This window comes from Equus przewalskii, chromosome 25 (assembly GCF_037783145.1).
Source record: "Equus przewalskii isolate Varuska chromosome 25, EquPr2, whole genome shotgun sequence".
NCBI classification, from domain to species: Eukaryota; Metazoa; Chordata; class Mammalia; order Perissodactyla; family Equidae; genus Equus; species Equus przewalskii.
Genome location: NC_091855.1, coordinates 10,650,010 through 10,669,837, shown reverse-complemented (window position 1 = coordinate 10,669,837; position 19,828 = coordinate 10,650,010). Strand labels below are relative to the sequence as shown.

The 19,828-nt window shown below is 41.8% G+C and overlaps 1 protein-coding gene across 2 annotated transcripts in view; it reads left to right on the top strand.

Moving 5' to 3' along the window:
• The window catches only part of ESR2 (estrogen receptor 2), a 135,350-nt gene that overhangs the window by 55,468 nt on the left and 60,054 nt on the right, over positions 1-19,828 (top strand). The window contains exons 7-11 of one of the 2 annotated variants that reach the window (XM_070592948.1): positions 3,206-3,326; positions 4,829-5,048; positions 5,778-5,938; positions 13,730-13,973; positions 15,259-15,525. The gene's annotated coding sequence lies outside the window, so the exon portion shown is untranslated. Of the gene's footprint in view, positions 1-3,205; positions 3,327-4,828; positions 5,049-5,777; positions 5,939-13,729; positions 13,974-15,206; positions 15,526-19,828 lie in introns of both variants that reach the window. The other variant, XM_070592949.1, reaches the window with a different exon arrangement.

Below are 19,828 nucleotides of genomic sequence, written 5' to 3'. Positions count from 1 at the left end.
TTTAAGAATTGATAAGTGTTAAGGTTTCTTTGAATATTTGGTAGAATTCACTGAGGGAGCCATCTGGGCCTGGACTTTTGTTTTTTGAGTGATTTTTTTATTACTGTTTCGGTCTCCTTACTAGTGATTGGTCTATTCAGAATCTCCATTTCTTCTTGATTCAGTTTTGGGAGGTTGTATGTTTCTAAGAATTTATCTATTTCTTCTAGATTATCCAATTTGTTGGTGTGTAGCTTTTCATAGTATTCTCTTATAATCTTTTGTATTTCTGTGGTGTCCATTGTAATTTCTCCCTTTTATTTCTGATTTTCTTTATTTGAACCTTCTCTCCTTTTTTCTTGGTGAGTCTGGTAAAGCTATATTGATACACTATTTACTAAAGTCCATAGTTTACACTAGAGGTTACTCTTTGTGTTGTACAGTTCTATGGGTTGTAACAAAAGCATAGCCATGTATCCACTATTATAGAATAGTTTCACTGCTCTAAAAATGCTCTGTGCTCCCCTACCTCTCCTTGAACCCTGGCCACTATTGATCTTTTTACTTTCTCCACAGTTTTGCCTTTTCCAGAATGTTGTATAGTTGGAAATGTACAGTATGTGGAGTTTTCACAGACTGGTTTCTTTTACTTAGAAATATACATTTAACATTCCTCCATGTCTTTTGGGGGCTTGATAGCTCATTTCTTTGAAATGTAAGTTTTTCAGGCAGAAGTAAAATGATACCAGCTGGAAATCTTTATTTACACAAAGGAATCTATATCTATAACAGAAATCATAACAATGTGAATAAATATATAAGATTTTAAAATTTAAGTATCTTCAAAAGATAATTGACCTTAAACACAAACAAACAAACAAGCAAACAAAGTGTGGTATGGATTTCATAACATAAAATAATAAAAATAATCCTAAAGAACACAAAAGAAAAGGGAAAAAAATCCCAAAGAACTCGTAGGGCAAATGGAAAACAAAGAGCAAGTTAGTAGATTAAATTTAACCATATTAATGATCACATTTAATGCAAATTGTTTAAACACCATAATTTAAAACAGAGATTGTCAGATTGTGTAAAAACATTGCCTGTAAGAAACCCGCTTTAAATATAAACACATAAATAGATTAAAGTAAAAGAATGGAAAATGACATATTAGGAATGATCAAAAGAAAGCTAGTGTATATACATTGATATCAGACAAAGTAAATTTCATTGCAGAGAATATTACCAGGGTTAAATAAGGCTATTCCATATTGATTAACTGAATCAGTTTGTCAGAAGTATATCACAATCTTTAACGATTACGTACCCGAAAACAGAGTTTTGAAATCCATAAACAAGAACTGATAGTACTGTAAGGATAAATAAGAAATTTATTACAATACTTGGGGATTTCAATACCTCTCTCTCAATAATGGGTAGAACATGTGGAAAATATCAGTAAGGACTCAGAAGACGTTAATAACATTTTCAACTAACGTCTTCTAATTGACATTTATAGAACACTCTACCCAACAACAGCAGAATATACATTTTTAATGTATACACAGAGCATTTATCAAAATAGACAGTATTTTTCTCAATAAATTTAAAATTATTCAAGTCATATAAAATATGTTTTCTGACCACAATGGAATTAAATTAGAAACCAATAAAAAAAAGGTATCTGGAAAATCCAAATGTTTCCTAAAGCTTCTAAATTACCCATTGGTCAAAAAAAAAAAAAAAAAAACAAAGAGAAATTAGAAAGTATTTTGAACTATTTGAAAATACTTTTCAGACAACAAGGTAAAAAAACTTGTGGGATGCCACTAACACAGTACCTAGAGGGAGGTTTATAGTGTGAAATGCCTGGATTATGAAAGAAGGAAGGTTTCAAATGAGTGACCTCAGCTTCCACCTTAAGAAATTAGAAAAGGAAGAGCAAGTTAAACACAGAATAAAGAAAATAAATAATAAAAGATTAGAGCAGAAATATATGAAATGGCAAACAGAAAAATAATAGAGAAAATCAGTGAAACCCAAAGTTGGTTCTTTGAGAAGGTCAATAAAATTGGTAAACCTCTAGCCAGACTGATCAGAGAAATAAAAAAAAGGAGAGGGAGAAGACATAAATTACAAATATCAGGAATGAGAGAGGTGATGTCACTATAGATTCCACAGATATTAAAAGAATAATAAGGAATATTATGAATAGCTTTATACCAAAAAACTCTACAATGTAGATGAAATGGACAAATTCTTTGAAAACCACAAATGACCAAAAGTTGTGCAAGAAGAAAGAGATGACCTGAATATTACTGTTTCCATTAAAGAAATTGAATTTGCAGTTTAAAACTTTCCCACAAGGAAAACCCCAGGTCTTGGAGACGGCTTTGGTGGTAAATTCTGCCGAATGTTTAAGGAGAAATAGCATCGGTTCTACACAATCTCTTTCAGAAAACTCAAGAGTGGGGAATTCTTCCCACCTCATTCTAGGATGACACCAAAATCTGACAAAGACATTCCAGGAAAAGAAAACTATAGATCAAATTTTTCAGGAACACAGATGCAAAAATTCGCAAGAAAAATTTAGCAAATCAAATCTGACAATACATAAAAATAATAGTACATTATAATCAGCTAGGGTTTATCACAGGAATATAAGACTTCTTTTTAAAAATGAGGCTTATATAATCAATATAATTTACCACGTTAACAAATAAGAAATAAGAACAATTTGATTATCTCAACAGATGCTGTTTTAGTCTATTCAGGCTGCTATAACAAAATGCCACAGACTAGGTGGCTTATAAACAATAGAAATTTATTTCTCACAGTTCTGAAGTCTGAGAAGTTCAAGATCAAGGTATCAGCAGATTCGCTGTGGTGGCTGGTAAGGGCCCATTTCCTGGTTGATAGCCAATACTTTCTTGCTGTGCCCTCATTTGGAGGAAGGGACTAAGGATCTCTCTGGAGTCCCTGTTATAAGGGCACTAGTCCCATTCATAAGGGCTCCACCCTCATGACCTAATTAACTCCCAAAGGCCCTACCTCCTAATATCATCACCTTTGGGGGTTAAGATTTCCACATATGAACTATGGGGGGACGCAAACATTCAGACCATAGCAGATACACAAAGAGCATTTGACAAAATCCAGTGTCCACTCCTGATAAAAACTCTCAAAAAACTAGGAACAGAAGGGCCTTTTATGTGTCTTTTTCTAGGCCTTGAATCCTTGAAACAGATCCAGCTGTGTCCAAATGCCGTGAAGATTTGCATTGCTGCCAATGGCAGAGGATGGACATTGCTTTGAAGGACAGGCCAGAGTTGAGCAGAAGCACCTAGGTAAGAAGACTAGTGAGCCTAATTCTCCTCAAAGAGCCAAAAAGCAATTGTTTCTTGCTTAATGAAGTATCATTTTTCTGTAGTCCCATTTTCTTCTCTTCATGTTCTAATGCATGGTTCTGGAGCTATGCAGGAATTAGCACAGTATTTGCAACAGCTGTACAGCAGCTGAGGGTCATTCTGCAAATTAAACACTTCATATGAACTCTTAAATTTGTATCTAGGTCGGTCTACACATAATATGCATGCTTCTTTACTGCATCAACCAGATAGATATTAAATGCTAGAGTACTAATTTTGTTTTTATAAAATATTTCATATAATCAATTTTTTAAAAAATTAAAGTTTAAATAATTTTTATTTAAAATCTTGATATTTTTTAATTGACTTGTATTTTGCCTATTAATTTTCATAAGTAGCTTTTAATATTTCGGAAGAAAATAGCTCTTTTGAAAACATTAAAAGGCAATTTTACCTTGTTTTTTTAAATACTTTAATTTGGATTTTTTGGTAAATATATATCCATATTTGTTCACTTTGAAATTACAATCTGAAAAGCAATTACATTTTATTTTTTATTCTTTAGATAATAGAACATAAATTATATAAAAATTCAATTATAACAGATCAATTGGTGAATTTCTAAAACAAGGCAAGAGATATAACTGCTATGGTCTGAATGTTTGTGTCTCCACAAAATTCGTATGTTGAAACCTAATCCCCAAGGTGATGGTGTTAGGAGGCGGGGCCTTTGGGAGGTGATTAGGTCATGAGGGTGGAGCCCTTATGAATGGGATTAGTGCCCTTCTAAAAGGGACTCCAGAGAGCTTGCTCACCCCTTCCACCATGTGAAGACATAGTAAGAAGTCAGCAGTCTGCAAAGAGAAGAGAGCTTTCACCAGAACCAGGCCATGCTGGCACCCTGATCTTGGATTTCCAGCCTCTAGAACTGTGAGAATAAATTTCTGTTATTTTTAAGCTACCCAGTCTGTAGTATTTTGCTATAGCAGCCAGAATAGACTAAAACAATAACTTTTAGGCAATAATTGTGAGTTATGCATGTTTTTCACGTTATGTCTCATTCAAATGTTATTATTTATCCAAACATTGTTGTCCTATCCACAAAACCCACACATGCACAATAATAATTAAATTCAGCCATCTTTGATATTTTCCCAGCTTTCAGTCCTAGCAAACCATAGCTTTACATACACTTTTCAATTTTGTCATTTCAAAGGTATATTTGAAAAATATGTTTGTACAATAAAATATATTTTAACAATTTGTTAGCTTATTTATCATGTTTAAAAATTTAAACACACGGCATGTGAGTCTTCATTTGTACCCCTGCCTGAGGCCCCAGAAATCTTCAGGACAGCCTGAAGGCGGGACTCTCAGGTCTTGAGGCTGCTCTGGTAGTCTGGTGTGGAAACTCGCGTGATCATGAGCCATCCCTGGCTGATTTCCTCTCCTTCATTTCCTCTGTCATGTTTTTGTTGTAGAAAACTGAGCATGGGGGACAAAGAATCTCCTGGAGATCAGCTTATACACTTTCCCTTTCCGAGAAAGACTCAAAGGGGTAGAGGAACCTCTGGAGTGGCCAAAGTGCCTGAGACCTTCCTGTATGCATGGCCCTGCAAGGGGACTGGCTGACTTCCCAGCCCCGACCCAGTTCTCCTCAATGCTGCAGGATGCCCGACATTCCACCCTTAGAACTTTATCGTAAGATTTCAATACTTCTCTATCTATGTGTTGGTACTTCCTGAGAATAGATTTGATTTTGGGAAAAGAGCAGGGAAGACCTGAGTCTCCAGTGCAACAGGGAGGAAGAACCATGAATCATTGGGGAACTGAGACAGAGATGAGGGGAGCTGGGATGGAGATGAGGGGAGCTGGGATGGAAATGAGGGGAGCTGAAATAGAGATGAGGGGAGCTGGGATGGAGATGAGGGGAGCTGGATGGAGATGAGGGGAGCTGAGATAGAGAATGTGGGAGCTGGGATGGAGATGAGGGGAACTGGGATGGAGATGGGGTGGTGATGGAATGGAGATGAGAGGAGCTGGGATGGAGATGAGGGGAGCTGAGATAGAGATGAAGAAAGCTGGGATGAAGATGAAGGGAGCTGGGATGGAGATGATGGGAACTGGGATTGAGATGAGGGGAACTGGGATAGAGTTGAGGAGAGCTGGGATGGAGATGATGGGAACTGGGACTGAGATGAGATGAGCTGTGACAGAGTTGGGAGAGGTGATAAGAAGGAGAAAGTTCAACTGCCCTTTCTACTGTTTGTCTAGGGCTGGTTGGAAGGAAGAAGATTTTATTTCATTTCATTTTATTTTTTTTAAAGATTGGCACCTGGGCTAACAACTGTTGCCAATCCTTTTTTTTTTTTTCTGCTTTATTTCCCAAAGCCCCTCCCCGCAACCCCGGTACATAGTTGTATACCTTAGTTGCAGGTCCTTCTAGTTGTGGGATGCGGGACGCCGCCTCAACGTGGCCTGACGAGTGGTGCCATGTCCGCGCCCAGGATCCGAACCCTGTGCCGCCGCAGCGGAGTGCCTGAACTTAACCACTCGGCCACAGAGCCGGCCCAGGAAGAAGATTTTAGAAGGTAGGTTTGGCAATGAGAGGAAGGTAGGCTTTCTGTTAAACAGCTTACAGGGGGACACAGTGTGTGCTGATCCTTGAAAACATGCACTTTGGATTCAGACAGATGGGCTCAAATCCATCTGACAGTTTAGTGCTCTCTGACCCTCAATAAGTTGATTAATCTACTTGAATCTCAGTCTTCTCATCTGTAAAATTTAGCAGAATAATAGGACCTATTTTACAGGATTATTGTGAGGACTAATGAGGTGTCATTGGATAAGTACTTCCTAGTATGCCTAGCATACTGTAAGTAAATTACAGTTCTTGGATAATTTCCTCTCCACACCAAGAACAAATCATCTGAATAAAGACTCCATACATAGTCTTTAACCTAAACTCAACCAAGCCTGTTTCTGTTCTTACCCTGAGGCATTCTGACTCTAGATAACAGGACTTTGAGGCAGGAAAATTTCTGAAAAGGGGTCTGACTCTACCTTGCTCTAGTCTAGACCTTCTTGAATCTTCCCCCTCCACTGCCTCCAGAATGACCCTTTACAAGGTGAATTTGTTTCTTACTTTCTACTTGTTGCCTACAGAATAAAGCAAAAGCTCTTTAGCTTGGCATAGAAGGTCCTCCTTGTCCCGGCCTCTGATGACCTTTCCTGCTTCTATGCCCTCTCCCCACCCGGCTGGCTGGGTGCCTCTTCCCAGCGCTCGCTAGCACACTGTGCTTACTTCTAATTCAGTACTGATCATACGGTATTGTATGTGTATGTGAATTTCCTCCTGTGTAGCTGAATGTAGGACCTGCCTCATTCATTTCTGCTGTATTACTTTTCAGTGTTTGTTTATTTTTTGTTAGTAAATATCTTCACATGGTTTGCAATTGAAAAAATATAAAAGGAATAGTGAAAATTCTCTCCTACCTCTATTTCCCAAATATTCTGTTCCCATTCTAGAAGGAAACCAACTAATGTTAATAGTTTGGGGGGTGGGGGGATTTGTATCTTTCCAGAGATATTTTATGTGAATGTGTGTGTGTGTGTGTTCTTTCTTCCTCCTTTATAAACAAATGGTAGCATATTATTCATACCATCCTATACTGGTTTTTTTCCCTTAATAAGTCTTGGCAATCTTTCCATCTCAGTACATAGCAAGTTTTCTCATTCTTTTTTGCCATTGCATGGTGTTATTCATATCTTTATACCTCAACATCTGACACATAGTTAAATAAATGAATGAATGAAAACAAAAGGACGCTTTTGTGCTGCTCTTGGAAATTAGCTGAATAAGCGACTATATATTGTTCCCTCACATGTTACACATAATGTAGATAAATCATACAAAGCCCTCTGACTTCACAACAAAAAGAAATCTGACTTGTCTTATTCTTTCCCATCCATTAGAGGGAGACATGAACCTGTTGTGTAAAGCCAACACTTAGATTCTCTCACTAGAAAATCTGAACCAACTCTATAGCTGGTGGTCCTTTGTAGGATTTGGGCCCTTAATAAATATACCCAGGCCTGCAGGTTTGAGGGATGATAAGGGAAGGTAACTGCAGGAGGAGAAAGCACCTAGACTAGGAATGAGGGCACAGGTGAACTCTGCTCAGTTACTAACAGCAAGACAAATTAATTACCTTTGCTCAGTGGTATGCTAGTAAGCCAGCTCTTTAAAAAAAAAGGAGTCCTACCATAGAGAAGTTGAAATATAATGATGTCCACCTGAAATTTATATGATGTTATAAACCAGGGTTACCTCAATAAAAAAAAAAAAAAAGTCCTGCTTTGTAGGTAGTGTTTATGGATTCCCTAGAGAAGAAGATAATATACAGAGTGAGCTATGCCACAAACCAGAGAGCAGCCGAGAGATGGTCACGTCAGTCAATGCCCTGTGTCTGAAGGAAGCCGACCTGAGCACCCCTGAGCTCCCCTCTGGCCAGGAGAAATCTGTAGTGTAACTACTCACATGGCCAATTCAAAGCTACCATTGTTTTAACGACTGAATTGTAAATTCCTTGGATATTTGACAACCAGCTCTCCTGAGCCAGTGTGAGCAGGCTCCTGCACACTGCTGAGCCTTGCTGGGCCTTACTTATCTTTCCTGTAAAATGGGGAAGAAAAGTCACCCATTGTGCAGCTTCCATTACATAGTGGACACATAAGCAGTTTGAACAGTTTAAAGCAATGTTTCCCAAACTTCCCTGATGGTAAAATCACCCAGTGGCTTGCAGAAAATGCACATTTCCAGGACCTGCCCCAGAGCTACTGGTTCAGAGCCTGCTGGGGAGAAGAGGCCTGGGAATCTGTATTTTAAACAAGTGCCTCAGGTGACTCTGATGCTCCAGGAGTGTGGGGAGACACTCAGGCTTACAAATGGGTCATATGTCAGAGAGTCTTTCTCTAACTCCCTCCACATTGGGCCTGCCTCAGGAGATGCACGCAGTTCTAGGACCAACTCCAGGCAAGGCGTTTACTTTCTCTACTACCTCCTCCACCCTCAAAGCCCAGACAGCCCCAGTCAGGAAACCTGCCCCTTGCCCTCTCCCAGGCAAGTCTTCCCTGCATCCACGAAGCCCTTTGTTCCAAGGACTGCTGGGTTGTTTGAAAGCTATCATTTATTGAGAATTTACCAGGTGTCAGGCAAATTACCACTCATCCTCACAGCGATCCTAAGAAGTAGACGCTTGTGCTCTTGCCATTTTACAAAGGAAGATCAAAGAGGTCAGGAAAGTGTTCAAGGGCATACAACAGCTAAATGCTTGGGCTGACAACCCAACCCAGGCCCCACTGACTCCAAGCCTGGGCTCCATCTGGGCTCCTCTGGCCTGCCTGCACCAGTGCCTTTGTGCTCTCTTCCTGTCTGCAGAAGTCTGTATACCCCTATTGCAGCTTCCAGAGGCAGAGTGGAGAATGAGGGATTCCAAAGGAGGGATGCAGTGCTGGGCCTGGGTACCTGTAGAACTCAGAGGAGAGCCCGAGGAGATCAGAATCCTCATGTCTGAAATTCGGTCAGCTCAGGTAAAGAGCTCGAGCTTGGGGGTTAATATAAATTGCTCTCTAAGGGGAACCCAAACATGCAGGGAAACGACTTCTCATCCTCTGAATGTCCACAAAACTCCTGATCTCCACCATTCCTTAATCACTTATCGTTTGTAACAGGTATTGTAGGTCATTTCTTAGGCATTTGTCTGCTCTGCTCAACCAGAGTATAGAGCCTTAGGGAGGTCAGTGGTTCAGAGAGAACGGGTGTTAGAGTGGAACAGGTCTGGTTGGAACCCTGTGCTCTTACTAGCTGTGTGATACTGGGCAAGTTACTTAAACTTTTTCTAAGCCTTAGTCTTCTCATTTGTTACATGGGAACATACATAGTACCTACCTGGCAAGAATGTTTTGAGGATTAAGTAAAATAGTGCAGATAAAGAGTTTACAAGCAATAGCTGAATGAACGGCGCTCATCTCCACCTCCTCCTCATCAACTGAGAACAGACACCTTCACCTTCTCTTGTGTCTCAGGTAGGTACTTACAGCATTATTGTTTTTCAGCACTAAGGGGGCATTCTTACAGAGATAAATGCATGAGGGCAAGAAGCATTCTCAAAAAGAGTGTTTTATGAGAGAATAATGTAATGTCGAGTGTCAGAATAATTTTAAGGTGAAAATAGCTAAAGAAGCTGTCAATAATTTTCTCCCTTGAGTGGTATTTCAGACTGAGATAGGGTGGGAAAGGTGGAGGGAAGGGATGGGGCCAGCTGACTCAAGCCCGTGGATACTAGCAGTAGCAGTGGCGGACATTAGGAGACCCCAGTGCTGGGAACACAGGAAATGAATGTCCCTCAGGAAGGCAGGTATGGATCTACATAATGAGTCAGATGACCTGGGTTCCTGTAGGTGTAAATCTGGAGAACTCACTTAAATTTCCTTATCTGCAAAATAGGGATAAAATCAATGTCACAGAGTTGATGTGAAAATGAAGCATGGCATGGCCATGTGCGTGCTTGGTTAACTGTAAAAGCCAATGTCATCCTCGGGTGGCAGTTCTCTTAGTAAGTTGTGGCTGGCGGCTGGGAGATTATGTGGGAACAGACTGAGGAAGCATCTGGCCTGAAGTTGGGCAGAACCATGAAGGAGAGATTAGTGAGCAAAACTGCCTGGACTGATAGAGAAAAAATATGTGAAGATGTAAAAAGAAGAGGCAAAAGGGGAGAATGCAGAGATCCTAGGACGTTGGACAACCCCGGTGATCTCTCCGAAGCTGTGAGCTACTTGGAGAAGTCCATTTTCTGGCTGTAGTTCCCGGCAAAGGAGGGGATTGCATAGTGGGGAAGACGGTTCCTTTCTCTGGTTAGGCTCATCAGATCAAGCAATAACGTGTGAAAGAAGCACCTTCTCTCTGTGCACAAAAAGATGGGGTCCGTATTTTTATAAAAGCCATTAATGCAATGTGCATCACTGGAGTGTTAATTGATATGGGTCTAAAGGAAAATATGAGACATTTCTAGTAATTTTCCATGATATGAATGAAGAACTTGAAATCATCAAATACGTTTGGAGGGGTTTTTTGAATTCTAAACTCTATGGAATCAGACAGTCTTATTAGAATCTGTGGCCTCTTAAGCCGTGTCTGTCTATACCCTATCTCCTTGCTGACCTTATTTCTGGGAATAGTCCACTGTCTGACCTGTTAGTAATATTATCTTATTCTGTGATAGAAGAGGTAAGGAAGCTGCATTTCCAGAATTGCATCTGAGTCATTTGTGAAATTGCATATTACAATTTGCCACCATTTCTAACAGTTCTTTAACATTTTCTTTCTCAACTGGGTGTTCACACTCATGCAGTGACCTCCAGGGGCTAGTTTCTTTTCTAGCTCAAGAGAGAATTGCTTCAATCAGAGTTGGGACTGAGGATAGGAATATATATTCTTCATGTTGTTTGATTTCAGATGAATGGAAAATTAGAAACTCAAAGTATGCAAGAGGTTTGTGTAGAATTTAAGTACCTTCGAGGAGCGGTAGACAGGACAAAAGTTATTTTACCTGTATGTTTGCAAATGTCAGAGACCAAGACTGAGACAAACAAGGATGACTTATAAGGAGTTGGCTGCACAAGCTGCCTGCCCGGGTGGTTCATTTGCATGGCAGGTCAGAGTAACCTTGTCCTGTGGTCTGAGCACCCTAGTATCAGGTTAAGTCTACCTTACTGCTTATGTCCTTGGTCACCTTACTAACGGCTCAAATCAAACACACGTCAGTAAAGAACAAAGTTATGTAAATATGCACACAGGTGGTCATGCCTAGACAAGAACTTGGCAAAATTTCATTCAGCAATATCCGGGCTCTACAGGACAAATATGCCTCAGTTTACACAGCAAACAAGAAAAGCATCACAGGGTAACAGTGGAGAAAGCCGGGGACTAGCAGGTAGGTAGACAACATTGGGTTGGAACTTTCACTCTGCCACATGCACACGAGTGACCTTACAAAAGAAACGTCATCTCTCTGAGCCTCAGTTTCCCCATCTAGAAAGCAGGGACAGCCACAGGGGAGTTATGAGGATTAAATGAAATAAAAATGAGCCAACCTGTGCAAGCCTGCCTACTGTGGCACCCGGACTGGAAAGATGCATACAAGTTAGGTTCATTTTTTATTTCCACGAAAGACATGGCCCTAAAGAGCTCTACCCAAATTCAACTTTCAAATATCAAGTTCTGGTTTACGAACCCTAGTTTATGAGCAGCTGAGATAACCTCTGACCTATCGCCTTAGTAATCCCGCCTGTCCAATTCGGCACCACCAAATAAAGGTTTTATTGAAGGAGCAACAAGTCTTTCCTTCTCTTTTACTAATTCTGTAAGTTTAGGGCTTCATCTCTCAGATCCTCTTAAAACAGACCAATTTATACCCACATAATATGAAGAACGAGCCTGATGCTGTTACACACCAGAGCAGGTGAGAGCACCCCAGGACCTCAATACTCCACATGGCCTCAGGCTCAGAAGAGAAATAATGACAATCCAAAGCCATCCTGTAGCATGACACTCTTCTAGTCATTGTAGGATCCTCCCTCCTCTCCACTTTTCAGCATCGGCTTTTGCTTTCTTGCCTTCTACAGGGTTTTATTTGCTTCTTCTGCCTCTTGGTAGTTTCTTTGCTACAGAAAATCCTCCCCTTGCCCTCTGATCTTCCCAAGTTGAAGCCTCCAGCAGGTACCTGTTGAACGCCTGGGTTGTACGAGGTGGATGCGATGGGTACTACGCTACCGTAGGGGATGCTTGAGATACAAGACGGGCACTGCACAATCCCAGCGCAGGCAGTGTGGACAGGTAGGATGAGGGCTGTGCGGGAGGCAGTGTGTACGTTCCGCTGGGCTGTCACGGTGTTCACTTTACTCAGGCTTATGACTTTGGAAGGGGTAAGACTTCACTAGACAGAGAAGGGGCAGGATGAGAGGATGAGGAGGGTGCACCCTGATGGAGAGGCCTGCCTTCCTCCTACAGCACAATGTACCTGTCCGACACCGACTTCCTTTGCTTTCCCAGGTGACATTTAGCTCATCTTGCAAGCTCATCTTATTAATGTAATCATAAATGCTAGTAAATTAATTAATATTACCCATCATATATAACATCATTGAATTGTAACAATCCAATGCTTTAACCCCAAAGGATGACTGAGTGGCGAGGACTTCAGGCCCTGTTGCAGGGTATTTTGGGGGAAGGAAGGCCTTTTGATGTCACACCATGTGGGTGCTTCCTTAAGCAGGTCATGAGTGAGGTGGAAACGAGACTGGGACCCTGCTGAGCAGAGGCACGGCCCTCAGCACTAGATTTCAGGGTGCTTTTTGGTCTAGCCATGGTATTACCCGTCTCAAGAATCCCTTCTTAGTTTTGAGTATGGTTCAGGTAGAGCTGGAGTAATCCCCCTCCCCACTCACTGCATTAAACGGGGTGAAGGTTCTATCCCTAAGGTACCGTTATCTTTCCCCATCCACAGGGTGAGTCAGAAGGAAATGGACTCACTCCCGTTCATTCTCTTTGCTTACTATTTCCTGCATTGAGGTTTCCTTGTGTAACAAACAGCCTCTGTGGGTGTCTGAGGGTCTTTAAAAAGAGAACATGGTGAGAACACGACGTGAGTGGAACGTCTTCTGAAGGAAGCTTCGTGGCAAACGCGCCACTCTGGTTCCGGCCGAGCGCAGCTTTCCTCACGGGCAACAGGAGGCTTTGAGGGGAGCTCATCTGTAGGGGATGGAGGGGCCTGACATTTAAGCCCTCTTCACTTCCAATCGATTGCAGTCATGGTATGGAAGAAAGCAGAGTCTTGGGCTCTGGCCTGGGTTCAAGTCGTTCTCAGCCACTGCCTGGCCATTTTCTCAACCATAAAATGGGGATAATTAATCACAGAATTTTTCTCATAGGCGTGTGTATAAAATGAGATAATATGTAGAAAGTGGAGCATGGCTAAGTGCCCAGTGAGTGGTAGCTGTTTACAAAGCCATTTTTGCTATTGGGTTTCTGTCTTACTATGTGTGGCTTCTGGTAACTGATACAAGTTCTGTGAGCCTCAGTTTCCTCATCTGAAAAGTAGGGTCAATCTTCCCTGTGCGAGCCTTAGCACGCTCTCTGGAACGATGTGGATACTTGATAGACGTCAGTTTCCTTCACCCTCACATCATCTTTGTCTGCCTGTTGGCTGATGACTGTAATTCCTTCATTATAATTTCCTTGCCAGAGCTATCTTGTTAACAAGTAAGTACCACCAAATGGAACTGATTTTTTTTTAACCATCATTTAAAATGTTCTCCTTCAGGTGGAAAGAAGGAAGGAGTACGTGAGTACTGGCTACCTGGAGAGACACCCAGGAGAGGGAACAGGCAATCTGAGACTGTCAAAGATAAACATCTTGTCCTCCACAGTGCTTCACTGGGTGGATCTGGTCAGCTACACACCCTCCTGTCCAAACTCACTTCTCTGCCTCAAGGATCACGAAACTCTCCCTTACAACTTGAGAGAATCTAGGAGTCTCAGCTTTAATGAAAAATCGGGAGGAGGGAGTAAGTATTTTTGATAACCATTGTTTGTAAAGTTGAGCCTGTCTCCAGCACCTGTGGACCTTGCTCTTATAAACCCACAGCACACTAGAGTCCCTCTAGGCTATTTTTGGCTAAACCCCAACACCTGAGGCTGGCATTGTAAAAGTTTCCCTCTAAATGCCCCTTTGGTCTTCCTCTACCAGAGACCTAGAGTCACAACCAGGTCAAGAACCATGTCCCTTATGCCATGTGTATGGATAGTTTAATGATTGATTAGGCACAAACGTGGCACTGGGGTCTCACAATGGCTTATGGGACATCTGCTACTTTCCTTTTGATTTTCACCATCATTGGCTGCCCTAAAGCCCACTGCTTCTTAGCGACTGTCATATGGTCCTAACTCACACTGTGGGCTTTTGCGGCGGGTGGGGGGCCGGGGAGATGAGAGCTTGGGGACCCTGCAGAGCCGGATGAACTGCAGCTGCCACCAGGGGGCGCTCGCCAGTGGCGTGAGCTCGACCAAGCGCCCGAGGCGGGCGGGCGAGGGGAGAACCGCCACAGCAGAGGCACAGATTTTCCCCCGGGTGCTTCCTGGCCGTAGGTGAGTTTGAGGAGGTCCCTGGCATCTTTGCTCTAACACGAAAGGCCTTCCTAGTCAGCTCCTGAGAGCTGAGAACACACGCCCTCCACCTCGAGCCAGGGCAGTGTGGCTTTGCCTCTCTAGGAGACGAGGTTGTGCTCACTGCTGGTGATTGGGCGAATCCAGAGTCTCTAGTTTCACCACTAGATTCTTAAAAGTCAGACTTCTATATTTAATGACGCCGAAGCATCCAGCCCCTCTCAGACCCACGTGGGTCAGGGTCTAGGGACGCGATCCTCAAAGTGTGGTCCCGAGCCCGGCAGCATCAGTTTCAGCATCACTCCGGACCTGGTTAGAAATGCACATTCTCAGGCCCCGCACCAAACCTAAATGCGAGACGGGGTCGGGGGCGAGGAGGCGGGTAAAGGGCGCCGTCTGTGCTGTGCTACCCCTGAGGGTGACTGTGAGGGGCTCGAGGGTGACAGCCCTACCCTGGGGCTTCCCCCTTCGCCCAGGTGCGTGTGGATCACGAGGCAGGGAGTCCAGGTCCTCCGAGATCTCCGTGCCGCTGGCTCGGTGGTCACGTGTGCTCTTGGATGTTTTCCCCCCACCCCCCTCCTGGGTCTTTAAAAGGAAGAAGAGGCTCTTCCTTAAGTCGTTTGTGATCTTCGCAGTGTCTCCAGAGACTGGCCGTTTTGACAACCACTCCCTCGCTTCTGCTGCTAGGCCGCTGGAAGCGCCGAGGCTTCGAGAACCGCCTGTGGAAATTTGCAGGGTGGAGAGGAGGCGCAGGAGCCCGGCCAGAGGGGGGCCATCCTGGGCTGCGACTGGCATCTCATGCTGCGGGTGAGGGCCGGCGATCCGGGTCCGGGCTGCGCGAGGCGCGCTCTCTCTCCGTGGCTGGTGGCCGCGGGCCGGGTGAGGGGAACAGAACTACCCCAGGAAAAGCACGTGTGCCTTTTAGAGATTGCTAGGCCAGTGTTTACCTGCAAGGTAAGTGACCCTTCGCTCAAGGTGTGATTTAATTCTCTGATTTTCTGTTTGAAATCTCTGGGATGATTGTGCTAACATACATGTCTTTTTAAAAGGAAAAACTCCTCTGGGTTTTCTCTCTGGATTTCCTGACAGTGGGGGAAATGTGACAGTGGGAAAGTTGGACGAGGCCCTTCATTCTTGAGTTTTGTAGGCCTGGGAAGATGTATCAGGCAGGTGACCAGTGCTTTAAAATGCATTAACTGGCATTCCTAAGTCATATCAAAAAGTACAGCTACTTCTTTCCTGGGCAGACTGAGCAAAATTAAGATCTGGTCTGGGTTTTTTGCTGAAGAGGAAGCCACCTGCTGCTCTCTTAACCCTTCGTGTTATCTTTCATGCCAGTTCATATTGAAAGTATAGAATTGAGTTATGGGAATAGTATTTTTGTGAAAAACAAAACTTTGGATGAGTGGATTTCTTAGGTAAGGTTGACTCAATTTTACTAGCTTTTCAAAAGCAACTTGGTGCTTCAGTGTGGTACACAACACTTCAGAGGAAAGCGTTTGCCTTATTTTGTTAGATTTCTAGTATTTACATGAACATTCCATTACGAATTTTTACTTTTGTTGTAAGTTTCGAAACTCACAGTGGCTATTTTCCTTTAGGTCTGGGGAAAGATGTTTGTTATTTAAAAAGTGAACATATGTACTCGCTTCAGCAGCCCATATGCTAAAATTGGAACAATACAGAGAAGATTAGCATGGTACAACTAGGATATACAGCTATATACTGGGGCTGTGGGGATAAAAAAAAAGTGAAACGAAACGTTTGTGCCACGAGTATTGTAAGAAGTAAATACGCCATGACTATGAAAAAAAATGACTCTCTGACTCCTGTGTTTTCTGCAGAAAATCTGTATGTTTCTGCATACGTTCGAGAAGAAGGAAAGTGTAAGACTCTGTTCATCAATAGGTGTTAAAGCGTAAACCTTAGGGTTCCATTTTACATTCAAGCCTTGTTTTTTCAGTTGACTTACTGAAACATTCTTATTTCAAAAACAGCCAGTCTCCTGTAACACTTAAGACCTGTAAGTCTCTGCAATCAATTAAAAACACATTTAGTACACATTTCATAGTGGTTCTGAGGGACTTGAATGAATCTAATCACTTTTTACATTTCTCAATTCATTTATAATATGGAACAGGTAAAAGTAGTAAATTCAATGCTTAAAAATCCAATTAGCACTTAATAGATATTGATATGTCCATTTTTAAGAATGACTGCAATTTTCTATGGGTATCCAACAGGTAATGATTCAAAATACATCTTGTAATAATTTTAGTTCATATTTTGAGTCATTTTATATAATATCTATAAATAATAAAATAGTTATATAAAAGACTGAAGGCTTGAGTCATTTACTGACAAGTTTTTTGATAATTACATTTAAAACCCTTGAGACATGTATACTTGATGTTAGGCTGCATAATTCAGTGCCTAGCATTAATTTTAGACATCATGCTGTTAGTTTTAGACATAATAGCATTTTTGAAAAGTCAAACTTATTGCAGTATAAAATCTAGCCTCTTCAGGTGAGGCACTCTGTGAATTCTGACAGTTGCACACAGTTGAGTAATCCCTTCAGTCGTCAAGATATAGAGCAGTTCCACCACTCCCAATAGCCCCTCTGTGCCTTTGGAGTCAACCCTCTCGGCCCATCCCCAAACCCTGGAAATCACTGATCTCTTCACTGATTTTATAGGTTTGCTCTTCAGTATGTTTTTACCTAGAAATAATTATCTTGCTTTGCTTTTCTCAAAAGAAGACCCCAGTTCCCCCTTTTTGTTGGAGTGAGTCAGGTTGTGGTATTTTTGTTTTAAGCCTATATACTTTGGGATAAATTGAGGCAAGAGAAAGCTATTTTGCAAGTGGGAAACTAGAGACTTAGACTGTGTTAAATTCATATTGGGCTAATAGTTTTCATTCCTAGCAAATTTGTATCCCATTCTTGTTTAAGCCTTTGGTTATGGTGTGCATCATGAGTTATCCCAAACTGAAATACAAGGTTGTTTAAAAAATATTTATTTATATTGTATTAACAGAATGTATTGTTCCTTTATAATCTTGGCATTTAAAAAATACTTTTATTATACTTGAGATTAAGAAACTTCCCTGAAAATTACATATTATCCAATAGTGAAGAACAAAAGAATGATTGAAAATGACAATTTCAAGACATTTCCAGTAAAATATAGAGTGATTGTAACTGCTTAAGTTAAAATACTCTCCTTAATAGGAACTAAGGTCTATGCCCAATTTATTTGTAGATGTCAGGGTTTTTTCATTTCTGTGCTTTGAAATCTAGATTTTCTTGTGGGACACAGATTCACCATCTTTCGTAAACTAATATTCTTTACTGTTTGATATATTGTTCAATTTAGTAAACGGGAGCTTGTTATTGTTAGGCACTCCTAATAAAGATATGTCAGATGATGTCTTTTTTCCTTTGTGCTATGAAAAACAAGAACCTGTATTTTAAATACTCAGTTTACCTTTCAGAGATCTATGTGGCAGTTACTAGGCTGTGCAGAGTGGCAAGTTTATGAGGCACAAGCAAACCAGATGCTTGGTGTTCCCAGCTGGAGCTGTTATGGCTCTTTGTAATTAAGGGCTTTTAGCGGGGAATCTTTGTGTGGGTGTAGAGTGAGGGTCACCTGGAAAGAAAGATTACTGGACTTGTGTATGTTTCCTCAAAGCAGGACTGCAACCTTTTGTTGGTAAATGTTTTGTGTTCAACTGTCAAACCCAGGACTGGCGGGGAGTTGAGCATATTCAGTTTAACTTCTGCACTGGTCAGATCCTCTTGAATCTCTTCACCCACCGCTCTCCCCAACGCTGCCCCAAATGCATCTTTGAATATGGTTCCATTTCCTAAGAGTGGAGCGTTGTCTCTGACTGTTGGTGTCAGGAAGGAGCAGAGACTGGCTGGTATAACAGAAGATTCCCGCCTTAGCATGTGAGACCCCTGGGGCTGATGCTCTGTCCCCTTCTATTCAAGCCCTTAGAATTCTGCTTCCTATCCAGCTCAGTGAGCGCCAGTGGGCTACCAGGGGAACTAGGGTTTTCTCATTTCAGAAGATAGCTGTAACATGTTCTTAAGAGTTGCATGTGAATCAATTATTAATGATCAGTTCTATGGTGATTTTGGAGTGTTTTTTCCTTATTCCTAATAAATATTAAGTTGACTGAAAGCATTAATATTTTGTTTTAGAAAAGGTACATTTAAGGCCAATGATTGGCAAACAGGCATTTATACACCTCAAGGATGCTTGATACTTAAGAAATATTTATCTTTTCCACAAAATTCCTTCTAGTGTCTGCTTTGTGTGCGTGATGGACTTCTGTGGGACACATAAATGTGGGGTGTTGAACTGAATGCTTGGGGAAGTGTGATGGGCAGGCTTGAGAATACAGAATAAGGAGAATGTGGCATTTTGTGCTCCATACAGTGCTAACAGGCTACCAGCAGCCCAACTATTTGGACTGGTGGTGAGGGACTGTCAAATGGAAGTTAAGAAAGTAAAATTAAGAGGCAAAAGTCTTCAGGGTGGCCATAAAGATATTTCAACTTAAATTGTCTAGAAATTTTGCCCAACACTAAAGGTGTGTTCATCAGCATGCCAATAGACTGACTTCATCCTCTTGGATATGAAATAATACCTTACAAGATGCATTCACATACATCATTTCACTTCATCCTCCAAGCATGTGAAAGACTGCGGCTCATGTTAGGTACTGTCTCTACTGAGGAAGATGTGGAGGCTCGGGGGTTTACGTGATTTGTCTAAGATCACCTGGCTTCAGGCAGAGCTGGGACTAGGACTCCATGTCCTGCTCTGTCCACTGGGCCAGAATATACTGAAAGCAGGCCTGCCAGGGACTGCCCTCCTAGTCTTTAACTGGACGTGATCGGTACTTTGATAAAATCAGTCTACTCTTTCTAGAATGTATTTTTGCCATTTCTAGAGCTGCCTTCTTCTTCTTCAAGGAATCACTGTCAATATTTGCAGTTTTATAAACCATTTTTTCTAAGAGCCATAATGTGTTCCCCAGCCAATCTGTTAGAACACTGTGTATAATCAATGTGTACAAAAAGCTTTCCCGCTGAACACAGACGTGACTGGACAGGGTTCAACACAGCTGTGTGTGCTGGGGGTGGGAAAGGAGAGAAGTCTCTGGACAGAGACAAGGGCAATTCATCACGAAGGATATGGGCCAACTATTGTAGGCTACGGTGACTAATTAAAGAAAATTGACATGC